Genomic DNA, 12,293 nt, shown 5'->3' with positions numbered 1-12,293 from the left:
TGTTTCATGGGCATGGAGAGGGAGTGGGGTTGAACAGCATTTTGAGGGGATGAAGTGTGCAATCTTACCCCATTACTGGGGGGTTTCTGCTTCTTATTCTATCATGCTGACAGCAAATATAATTTGCCCATCACTGGCTATAGATAGTTTAGGCTAAGCAAGATTTAGACTTGTGTTGGGAAGGAATTAGAATAATTCAGTAGATGCAGCATATACTATTCAGTTGTGACTTTATTTTCTTCCTGGCTTTATCAATGCCTATGAAAGCAGGCTGGTGGCATTTCCCTTGAGGAAAACAAGACTTGCCCCACTATACTTCCTGTTGTGGCATATCCATTTCCTGAAGATATTCTCTTATAGAGTTCCAGTTTGAGAAAATACTGCCAACTCATAAAATTACATGAAGCAAAGTAAATTTGTAATTTTTTCTGATACAAATTTTGTGATTATCGTAATGAATTTTCCTCCACATTCAGCACAGTGATTGTTTCATGTGATCATCTATGCGAAAATTTTGGAATGCCATCCAGATAAACTATTTTTATTTATTTATTTTTTATTTTTTGAGATGGAGTCTCACCCTGTCACCCAGGCTGGAGTGCAGTGGCACAATCCCGGCTCACTGCAGCCTCTGCTTCCCAGGTCCAAGTGATTCTCCTGCCTCAGCCTCCCCAGCAGCTGGGACTACAGGTGCCCACCAGCCAGCACGCCTAATTTTTGTAGTTTTAGTGGAGACGGGGGTTTTGCCATGCTGGCCAGGCTGGTCTCGAACTCCCAGCCTCGGTTGATCCATCTGCCTCGGCCTCCCAAAGTGCTGGGAACACAGGCGTGAGCCACCATGTCTGGCCAGGTAAACTATTTAAAAATTATACATAGTGGTTTTTCCATGTTTATAGCTCATTTTGATTAAATTAACCTCTACATGACATTGGGCCATTTAAACTATGACCCCACCATGGGGCAGTTACCAGGTAGCCTGTATCACTTCAAATGTTGAAGTGTGCATGACGATCAAAAGTGGGTTTCACACCATCACACGTTCTTGGAAGCGCTTCTAATTTCTCATTTGTTCTGTATGGCTGGAGGCTTATTACAATGTCTGTAAAGAACAAGGTCATCAATGTGCTTGCATATTTCATTGTCCTGCATATCTGTTCACAATTAAGGCAAGGTATTTCAGGCTTTTCCTGATGCAAATTTTCATCAGTATGAAATCCTGGATAACAAAACAGGCAACCTAAAAATAGGCATATGGACTATGTACTTTTTAAAGTGTGCTCAAGAAAAGTGTTTCATTTACGGTTTTATTAATACTTTTTAAAGTAGAATGTTCAATAATATTATTACTATGATTCTTTTTATAGTCAGCAAACATGAGACTTAATGCTTTTCCTTCTAGCTCCACATATCAGTGCACAGTATAACATTTTTTAAAAAAAATATGGAATGCTGCATGAATCTGCGGATCTTCCTTGCACAGGGGGCCATGCTAACCTCCTCTGTGCCATTCCAATTTTAGTATACCTGCTGCCGAAGTCAGCACCAGTTTCACCTTTTCACATTCATAGTAAAACTGATGGGAAACTGAATGTGAAATGTTTAGACAATGATGGCCCTCAACTGTTAATCCCAACAGGATGGTGACTGAGGTGCACAGGCTGAAAATACAGTTGTCTAAAACATTTCCACATTTCACTATCTGAACATCATTTTCCAATTAATAACATAGTTATTAATTGTAAAGAGTTTATTCTACTCAACCCACTAATTATTCTCACCTACTGAGTTGACCTCAACGTGAAGAAAAGGTCATTGATGAAAAAGGGCGGCTATGTTCTGTTAACATTTTTTTCTTTTTACAGAGATGGGGTCTTGCTATGCTGCCCAGCCTGGTCTCAAACTCCTAGGCTCAAGCAATCCTCCTGCCTTGGCTTCCTCAAATCCTAGGATAATAGGAGTAAGCCACCGCACCCAGCTTCACTGTCCTTTAAAGTCTTAAGGTGGACGTTCTCTTCATTCCACCTTCAAAGCCATTGCCGGTTTTTTTTGTTGTTGTTGGTTTTTGTTTTTGTTTTTAGACAGGGTCTCACGTGTCACCCAGGCTGGAGTGTAGTGGTGTGATCTTGGATCACTGTGGCCTGGACCTTCCCGGGCTCAAGCGGTCCTCTCATCTCAGCCTCCTGAGTAGCTGAGACTACAGGCACACGCCACCATGCCCGGCTAACTTTTTTGTATTTTGTAGAGATGAGGTCTCACCATGTTGCCCAGACTGGTCTCCAACTGCTGGGCTCAAGCAATGTACCCACCTCAGCCTCCCACAGTGCTGGGACTACAGGAACAAGCCACTGCACCCAGCTTAGATGAAATTTTTGAAAGTGACACAGAAGGTGTTTTTAAATACAGTACATTCCTCCAACAACTTCAATGTCATTGTAGATTCTTGGAATAAATTCATTCCCATATCTTCTTCTCTTTGTTTCTTCTTTTAAAGTCTCAAGTTACCAGGTAGGAAGCACTAAAGCTACTGAAGGTGGATCTCCCCATGATATTTTTTTCACCCAAACTAAAAAATGCATGTGAGGTGATTTTTTAAATCCATGCAACACACCCTTCAGATGTTGTCCCCAAGATAAGAGATTTTTGAAAAAACAAATTGAAAAATAAAAATTATAGGCTCTGTGAAGCATTAACATTTACATCACTGCACAATTTCTGTGGATGTGCCATAATGACTTCTATATATACACACAGGTACATACACACACACACACAAATTTGTGGTTATAATCGAACAAGTCCAGTTCAAACTTACAAACTTAGGTCTATGAGAAAAACCAAGACATCACAATAGAAACACAACACTAAAGGATAAGACAAAATCTACAACCAAACAACTTTCAAAACCTTTCTACAGTGTGGAATTCCAGTTGCTTAAATAATGCCAGTTACACTATTTTCATCTATGCTCTGATCTGTTTCTGTACATACAGGCACACAGAAAAGTGGAAATGTCCTTATCACGTGAAGAAGACATTGCTTCTGGTCTGCTTAGGTGCAGGTCTTTGTTCCAGGCAGATTCCAATCTTCCTGTTTCTTCCAGATGTGAGCTCCTGTCCTCAGAAATTCTTGAAGATTTCTAAATCCTTCTGCGGCATGGCGGCGGCTGTGTCCTAGTCATTCTCTGGGTAAGTTTCGAAGTTGGAGGTGTCTCCGTCGCGGGCTATCTTGGGCACAATGGGAGGCTTCAGTTTTCTCTGCGGAACAGCTTCCCAGTCCACGGAGCGGAACCACCGATGGCGTTTCACATCATTAGCCCTGTTCTTCATGTTTCCTAACCGCCTTGTTCTGTCAACCACGAGCAGTTTCTTAATGAGGTCTTTTACACAGAAATTCAAATGTCTGGGGAAATCTATTTTGCCTGCAAGAATTTTCTGATAAATGCCAAATGTGTTATCACACACACACACACAAAGGGAGGAAACCCTGAGAGCATCTCGAATTATCAGGATGCCGAGGGCCCACCAATCCACCGCCCTTCCGTGGCCCTCGCTTTGAATGACTTCGGGGGCCAGGTACTCGGGTGTTCCACAGAGGGTCCAAGTCCTGTCTACCAGCTTCTCGGCGAACCCAAAGTCCATGAGCTTGATGTGGCCGTTCCTATCCAGCAGGATGTTCTCAGGCTTAAGTTCCTGTAGACGATCTGCTTGGAGTGGAGGTACTCGATGGCACAGGTGATCTCCGCAGAGTAAAAGAGACCCTTGGCGCTGGAGAAGCGCCCCCGGTTGCGCGGGTAGCTGAAGAGCTCGCCGCCCGGCAGGTACTCCATGAACCTGTAGAGGAAGCGCTAGTCATGCCACGTCCAGAACAACCTGATGAGGAACAGGTGGATGACTTCCTTCAGGACCGACCTCTCAATGTGCACGTGCTGCTCCTGCTTCAGGCGGATGACGTCGTGAATGCTCATCACCTTGAGGGCGAAGAAATGCTTGGCTGTTTTCTTCTTCACCGGGTCCACCCGCCCGAACATCCCAGTGCCCACGATGGCCAGCGTGTCGAAATTCTGCAGGCAGTAGGCAGGCGGCTAGGCTGGGGCAGAGCGCGGGCCCCCAGCTGGGGGTCTCCTCCGCCACCTCTCTGGGTCGCTCTCCGCGGCGGCTGCCTGGTCCAGTCACGGCGGAGAGCTGGCCCAGGCTCTCCACTCAGGTCCGGGGCACCGGGCCAGGCCGGAGCGCTCTGGGAGCCGGGCTTCCCGGGACGCAGCCTCTGAGGGCGGCGTGGCGGCGGCACCAACGGAGGCTCCCGGTGCGCGCCCTCGCCTCCTGGTGCTCGGCCCGACGCTCGGCCCGGCGCGGCTGACTAAGCCCCCGGGTGGGAGCAGCCGCCGACCTCAGGGGTCTGGCACCGAGTGCTGCGCGGTGTCGGCGAAGACGGGGACCGCGGCCAGGGCTGCCGGGGCAGGGAGGGGGCCCTGCACATTCCCGGTCTCGCCTGGCGCCTGGCGCCGCCTCCAGTTCAGTAGCCGGGAGCGCGCTCTACGGTGTTTTGCTTTTGTTTGTTTGTTTGCCAGCTGATTCACAACTCAAGTAGCACAGTGAGGGTGGACAATACGGGCTGCCCAAGCATCCCAGCATCGTCTGTTCTACATATCACTATTCCAAATGGCATGCTGCTGTGTTTGTGAATCCAGCCTCCCACGGTGGGTATGTCACCACTGACCTGTAACAATTGGAATGACACATTTTCACTAGAGGCGGGCCTTGACCATCCTCCACAGCAGACTATTAAGTAACAAAATAAGCAATACTATTTATTTACTTCTTACTATGCTGTTTTTTTTTTAAAGCCTCTGATGAAATCCTGGTGGCTTCTTCTCTCTTCTTACCAATCCAGGAAGTGTAGAGAGCTGTTGAGCCCTGTTTCCAAATCCCCAGGTGAAGCTGTGCTGACATGCCTTCTGTCCGTACAGCCTTTTCCAAGACTCAGCTATTTGCGATCACCCTCAAATGTTGCCCTGATTCTATTATCAACTTGTAATAAAACTCACTTGTATGGTGGAAAGGCTGTTGCCAATTAATTTTATTTTCGTTTGTCACCTATCTTCCCTTCCATGTAATCGTCAAACTGTTTGTTGTACATATTAAAAATAACACACAATCAAGAGGGCATATGCTATATTCAAGCAAGGAATGCTATGTGAGCCAGGCATGGTGGCTCACGCCTGTAATCCCAGCACTTTGGGAGGCCAAGGGGGGGTGGACAAATTGAGGTCAGGAGTTTGAGACCAGTCTGGCCAACATGGTGAAACCCCATTTCTACTAAAAATCCAAAAAAAAAAAAAAAAAAAAAAAAAAAAGCTGGGCATGGTGGCACACGCTTGTAATCCTAGCTACTTGGGAGGCTGAGGCAGGAGAACTGCTTGAACCCAGGAGGTGGAGGTTGCAGTGAGCCAAGATTGCACCACTGCACTCCAGTCTGGGCAACAGAATGAGATGCCATCTCAAAAAAAAAAAATGCTATGCAATAAAAAAATTATGTACTTGTCAATAGTCCAGTGAGTCAGGGGAACCCTTTCTCTTTATTGTGGAGAAAAATAGCACAATCAGAAAAAAAATTAAAAGATAATTTTCAGGAAAACTGACAGTTAAAAATCCAATGTTGTCTTACAAAAGTAGGATATACTACTCTTTTGTGTTTTGCAGAAAAACAAATATCTGGTGATTTGGAGATGGACAATATATGATCCTTAGTAAATGAAAGAAGTTTAGCTGTGGGGAAACCTGCCCTTCTTCATAGTTTATTGAATAGCTTAAAAAGATGTCATCAGCAATTATAAATGTGCTTCTGGGGTGCTAACTTCACGGGTCTCAAAGGGAGAAATGAGTCTGACAGGAGGCTTGAGGCACTTAAAAAACACACAGACATTCTGATTGCCACCCCTAGAAAGTGCTTTTTTTTAAAAGTTAAAAAATATGAAATGCTTCATAAATTTACATGTTATCCTTGAGCAGGGGCCATGCTAATCTTCTCTGTATCATTCCAATTTTAGTATATGTGCTGCCAATATAAGCATAGAAAGTGTTTTTCAGATGGCCAGGCATGGTGGCTCATGCCTGTAATCCCAGCACTTTGGGAGGCCTAGGTAGATGGATCACCTGAGGTCAGGAGTTAGAGACCAGCATGACCAACATTGAGAAACTCCGTCTCTACTAAAAATACAAAATTAGCCAGGCCTGGTGACGCATGCCTGTAATACCAGCTACTTGGGAGGCAGAGGCAGGAGAATCGCTTGAACCTGGGAGGTGGAGCTTGCGGTAAGCGGGATCACGCCATTGCACATTTTTCAGGTAAAACCATGCATCAACTCTACTGCCTTCAATGATTAGGTAGGCTCTACCAAACAGCAAACACCTGAGCCATTCTCACTGGAAAGAAAATCACAGGCAGATCACATTCCATATCTTAATGCTTCTAAGTGTCAGAGAACTGCTGGCACAGTGGTGTGTGCCTGTAACCTCGGTACTCGGGAGGCTGAGGCAGGAGGATCCTTTGAACCCAGGAGTTTGAGACTAGTCTGGGCAACAAAGCAAGATTCCATTGCAAAAAAACAGTATGTAAAGTAAATTTAAAATAAACATCAGAGAAGCGTACTTTGAAAACAAAGCAAAAATCCTGAAAAGGAAAAACACAAGCAATCCACGGTATACATAAACATGTATTGTACCCAATGCAGTAAGTAACTGGACTACAGTTCATTCCAACTACTTGGTAAGGTTCACTGTGAACTGCAAACTTAGAAAGGGATCACTGTTTGCTTTTCCTTTATCTTAGAAAAGACATAGGCCAGCTTTGCAATTAAGAGGGCATACATGGCGTTTACTGTAAAGGCTTTGATGTGAGTTCAGCTCTACCGTCTTTAAAATAACCAGAGAAACTCAGAAATGGTTTGCTAGTCTGATCTATGATCCTACTATTAGAAAAGGCATTTTATCAACCATAATTTTCAAATGTGCATTTTGATAAAGCAAGACACGTTTTATACTGTCATAAGTGACAATCAAGACCAATTAAAGTTTAATATTTGGGTCAAGTGTCCAAACATCTGGGCAGTCCATGCCTGCCAAGTGCAGCCCTGGTGGGTTGTATTAAGGAAAAAGTGGGAGATACAGCAGTAAGTCCAGTTGGTGCCCAGGGAGATGGTTTGGATGTCTGGAACATCACCTTTGGTGATTGTGTTAAAACTATTTTTGACTTGAATGGTATTATTTTCAGCCTGTCATTTCAAAGGTGCAACCCAGAATGCCAGTATTATTTGTGTGCAGAGAATACAAATAAATTGAAAACCACCATCCTTGGTTTCTACCTCTTCCCCTCCCGTGCACACTTGGGTCTAACTAAAAATTCTCTCTTAAATATCATCAACTGCTTCCTAATGGTCAAATCATCTGGTGGTTTCTCAGATCTCATCCCACTGTTGCTCTCAGAGATACTAAACCCCACATACATTTTCCTTCTCAAAGCTCTATAAAACCTTTCTTAGTTTCCTCATAGTATTTTTTGTTCTCCTGACTCAAATTTCCCTCACTTTCCTCCTTCTATCCAGTCCTCCCCCTACCCACCCCACCTTGTCTCTCTCCACTCTCAGGGCAATCACACTTTCTTCCATTATTTTCATAATACCTGTACACAAATGACTCATATTTGGATCTGTCCTAATTTTCAACAGAGCATTTCTAACTCTCTGCTGGATTCCACGCTGTGCCGATAACAGTATCAGAAGTCACTCAGGTGAGAACTGAACTTTTCTTCCTCCTAGGGTTTCCTACTTCCTTACTGAGTAAACAGAGCAGCATCTCAGCATGCCAGTGAAACGATGGCTCTTTATTTCAGGTCGATCCTGTTTCTCCTTTTAAAATTTTTTTTCCGGTTATACTTGCACACATTATTTAAAGACTAAGTCTTTCAGTTCTAAAAACTTTTCTTGAATTTCTTTGGTACTTTCTCTTTTCCAGTCCTTTTTACTCTTTTTGGTACTCCTATTATTCAATTATCGGACCTTGGTGACCAGTTCTCACATTGTATCATCTCTCTCTCCTGTTTTCTAATTTCTTTGTCCTGTTGCTGTAAAATCTAGATTTCCTCAACCTATTTCTACTGTATTTCTGAGTTTTTCATTTTTGCTATCACATTATTAATTTATAAAAGGTATTTGTTTCCCCACTGAATATTTTTTTCTTTTTCGAGACAGGGTCTTGCTCTGCTTTGTCACCCAGGCTGGAGTGCAGTGGTGTGATCATATGATTATAGTTCACTGTAACCTCAAACTCCTGGGTTCAAACCATTCTTCTGCCAAGCCTCCCAAGTAGCTGGGACTACTCTACTCAGCTATTTATTTTGTTTTTTTTGTTTTTTTGTTTGTTTTTTGAGGGACAGAGTCTCATGATGTTGCCCAGGCTAGTCTTAGACTCCTGGGCTCAAGTGATCCTCTTGCCTTGGCCTACCAAAGTGCTGGAATTACAGGTGTGAGCTGCCATGCCCAGCCCCTCACTGAAAATTTTTTATGTAGTATACTTTATAATTTCTTTGAGGGTATTGATAAATTAACTTCCTCTTTGTTTAATCTGTTTCGTGTTTGTTTTGATCTCCGCCTTTTGGGTTAGAGGCTTTCCCCTAATTCCTGATGATCCTTGGCTATTCACTCATATGTAAGAGTGAGCCACTTAAATGCCAATTAGCTCTATGTACATGGTGATATTTGCCACTATGGGCTTCATAGTAGGGTGATTTGGCTGAGTAATTTACTTGGGGAACCCTGATATCTGTCTTTAGATCTTTTTTCTTGGGTTTGTTAAATTCCCCAGGAAAGTCTCTTCTAGCCTCCTACCTAGAGTTAGAAGTGTTCTGGCAGTAGAGTTGGGGAGAAGGCCGGGGAGGATGGTGGTTATATTTAGTATGTACATGTTTAATTAATCCTGTTTTCAGTGTTTTATTCCTGTCTCCAGCTGTGTCTGGTGTTCTCTAGTCCAAAGACCTGTTGTTTCACACTCTCCGGGAATAAACCTCTAATCTGCTAGGTGGTGGAGGGAGCAATCGCTAACTACATGGAATGGGGCAGAGGATCTAGAAGTAATTGTTTCCAATTGCTTTTCCACCCACCACCCCATGGTACAGCATGGTACTCAAGACTACAAGCTCCTGAGCCTTCAGAGGAATCCAGCTCATAAGTCAGGCTTTTTCAGTTTTCCCCATTCCAGATAGGAATGTAATGTTCCTGGGTCGACTAAGTTAGTTTGAACCCGCCACTGCAAAATTGAAACTGAGACAGTGAAAGAGATCTGACCTAACCAACTCCATCTTGCTTCTAACCTCCAAGCTGTCCTTGTTCATCCCTGGGCATAGGCTGAACTAAGTTTGGGAGGAATTTAGTTTATAGTTTAAAACAAAGATAAGAGGCAAATCCCCTTCTTGACTGGGGACTAGACTGCCTTTATAGGATTAACAAATTAGTCACAAGATTATAAATTATGGTTTAGGAGTCATGCAGCTGGAGGCTGCAAGATTCTGACCCTCCCTAAACTGCTCCTAAGTCAGTAACTATTTTGCAGAGTCTGCACTTGATGGATCAGCTGGCATCACCCAGATTGATAAACTGGCTCATCTGATCTTGGCTCTTGTGGCCCCCCACCCAGGAACTGATTCAGCACAAGAAGACAGCTTTAATTCCCTGATTTCATCTCTGACCCAACCAATCAGCACTCTTGACTCAACATCCCCTACCCACCAAATTATCCTTAAAAACTCTGATCCCTGAATGCTCGGAAAGACCGATTTGAGTTATAATAAAACTTCAGTCCCCCCCACAGACGGCTTTGAGTGAATTACTCTTTCTTTATTGAAATTCCCCTGTCTTGATAAATCAGCTCTGTTCAGGGAGCAGGCAAGATGAACCCACTGGGTGGTTACGAATTTTCAACATACCTACCTTTGAGCTTCCATAATTGTTTTCTCCTTTTCGATTTTGTCCTCATGTGTCTTGTTGCTTGTGATTTGGCCTCTTTATTGTTGTTAGTGGGTGTCTGAAGGCAGAGAAGCTGATGTGAGCATTCAGCCAGGCCTGCATCCCATTCCCATTGCCCTTGCCTTCAGTGGGATTTCTGCAACAAACTCTTCCCAATCTTTGTGCTTGTCAATGTAGCCACTATATTGCCACTAAAGTCACTTTCTTCCAACACAAAACCAGTCATTTACTCAAAAACCTCATCAGCTGTCTACTGTGTATAGAAAAGTCAATACTCCTTAGCACATCACCCTAGGTCTTGGATGACCTGACTCCAATATACTTTTATGGTGTGACTTATACCACCCACCACACATATCCAAAGCTGCAACAATTTTCGTTTTAATAGTGTACATTCCTCATCTTCTGTCTTGAAGGCAGGGAATAAATTATGCAAGGAGTCTGAGAAGAGGTTGGAACCCAACTACTTGAATCCATTACTTCAGCTCTGCCACTTTATGATCTTGGGCAAGCTACTTAATCTCCATGTCTGCAAAACAATAATAGTAATAATAATAGGACCTACTTTCTAACATTGTTAGAAGGATTAGATGAGCACTTAAAACAGTGGCAAGTAGGAAGTGCAAGGTAAGGATAATGATTATAATTCTCTGCACATCTGTCTCCTCCAGCAGATTATCAAGTCCCTGGAGAAGGATCACTTCTCATTTATTCAACATTTGTGCTGTGCCTATGATGTGACAATGTAAAAAGAGCTTAGCAAATGGAAAGACTGTTGACTTATGGTTGAAATATAATGCGACAAATGATACAACACAGGAAAGAGCAAAGTGCAGAGAATAGAGCATGCAAAATTGAATGGTGTGGAACAGATGGGGAAAGGCTTCACAGATCTAACACTGAAGATGGGGCTTGATGAATGAGTATGTAAGGGCCAAGAGTTGTGCAAGGAACAGTGGATGGGGAAAAAAGCACAGACAGGCTGGAGAAGCAGGTTGGGGCCAATTGCACAAGGCCCTGCATAACCTGTTTACCATACACTTTATTGTTTGACCAGTGTTTGTTAATCTCAGTGTGCTAGCATATAGGGTGTGTCAGAGAATTATGAAGAGTCAAAGTATTTTGTTACTAATAATAGCTGAAATGTGGGGACTGTTTTTTTTTTTTCTTTCTGAGATGGAGTTTTGCTCTTGTTGCCCAAGCTGGAGTACAATGGCGCGATCTCAGCTCATTGCAGCCTCTGCCTCTGGGGTTCAAGTGATTCTCCTGCCTCAGCCTCCTATGTAGCTGGGATTACAGGTGTGTGCCACACGCTCGGCTAGTTTTTTGTATTTTTAGAAGAGACGGGGTTTCACTACATTGGCCAGGCTGGTCTCAAACTCCTGACCTCAGGTGATCCACCCACCTCGGCCTCCCAAAGTGCTGGGATTACAGGCGTGAGCCACCACACCTGGCCAGGTACTTGACATTTTAAAAATAAATGAGGACACACTCCCAAATGATGTTGAACAGAAGAATACATAATCTATGACTCCATTTATAAGAGTAAAAGAAAGAGAAAACCAGGCAAAGATCATTTCTGTTGTCTCAGTTCACGACACAGTTACCTTCAGGGGTGGACAGTGACAGGGAGAGGACTCAAGAGGGACTTCTGGGTGCCTCATGCTATTTCTTTGTCTGGGGACTGGCTGCATAGATGTGCTGTTTCTGAAAATTCAACAAACTGTATACTTACAGTGCACTTTTCTGTATCTCTTCTGCTTTAAAACAAATAAGTTAGGTGCATGGCACCATGTACTCACTTGCATTTCCATATGCTTTTACTGGAAGGGCCGAGGTTACAGACTGCTCTTGTGTTGTACTCTGGGAACTCACTGTGCAGACATATATCAATAGTTTTGTGTTCCTTTATGACGTAACTCTGGGAATAGCGCTTAGATGCTCAGAAGGGCCAAGGATAGTGATCACACCAGCCAAGGGTCACCTTTAGCAAAAGCAGGGCTTAGTGAGTGTGTGATGAATTGACTTACACTCTAGTTAGTTATAAATGTAGATATTCTGAAACACCAACTTAGCATACCTGTAAGACTGCTTTTCCCTCATTTTACACGCAATGAGGGGCTGACAGTTCCTTGCTAATCCTATAGAAAAACACAGGTCAAAACCACACCTGCATAAGCATGAGTTATAATGCATTCAACATTTATGTACCCTTTGGAACAATATTCGTTTTTTTTTTCCTTTTCCCAGTTATTTCCATTAAAACACAGTTACCCAT

General features: G+C 43.5%; 2 non-coding genes and 1 pseudogene across 2 annotated transcripts; all 3 read right to left on the bottom strand.

Moving 5' to 3' along the window:
* Window positions 1–1,435: 1,435 nt before the first annotated feature.
* On the bottom strand, window positions 1,436–1,542 carry LOC126960194 (U6 spliceosomal RNA). The gene has a single exon (XR_007727781.1). It is a non-coding gene; the product is annotated as a U6 spliceosomal RNA (small nuclear RNA).
* A 1,497-nt stretch (window positions 1,543–3,039) lies between these two features.
* On the bottom strand, window positions 3,040–12,293 carry LOC126959222 (cAMP-dependent protein kinase catalytic subunit PRKX-like; annotated as a pseudogene).
* On the bottom strand, window positions 5,964–6,070 carry LOC126960155 (U6 spliceosomal RNA). Its single transcript, XR_007727746.1, has one exon. It is a non-coding gene; the product is annotated as a U6 spliceosomal RNA (small nuclear RNA).

Source organism: Macaca thibetana, chromosome 7, assembly GCF_024542745.1.
Source record: "Macaca thibetana thibetana isolate TM-01 chromosome 7, ASM2454274v1, whole genome shotgun sequence".
Classification (NCBI taxonomy): Eukaryota; Metazoa; Chordata; class Mammalia; order Primates; family Cercopithecidae; genus Macaca; species Macaca thibetana.
Note: the sequence above shows the minus strand (reverse complement) of the source record. Positions and strands in the feature narration are given on the sequence as shown.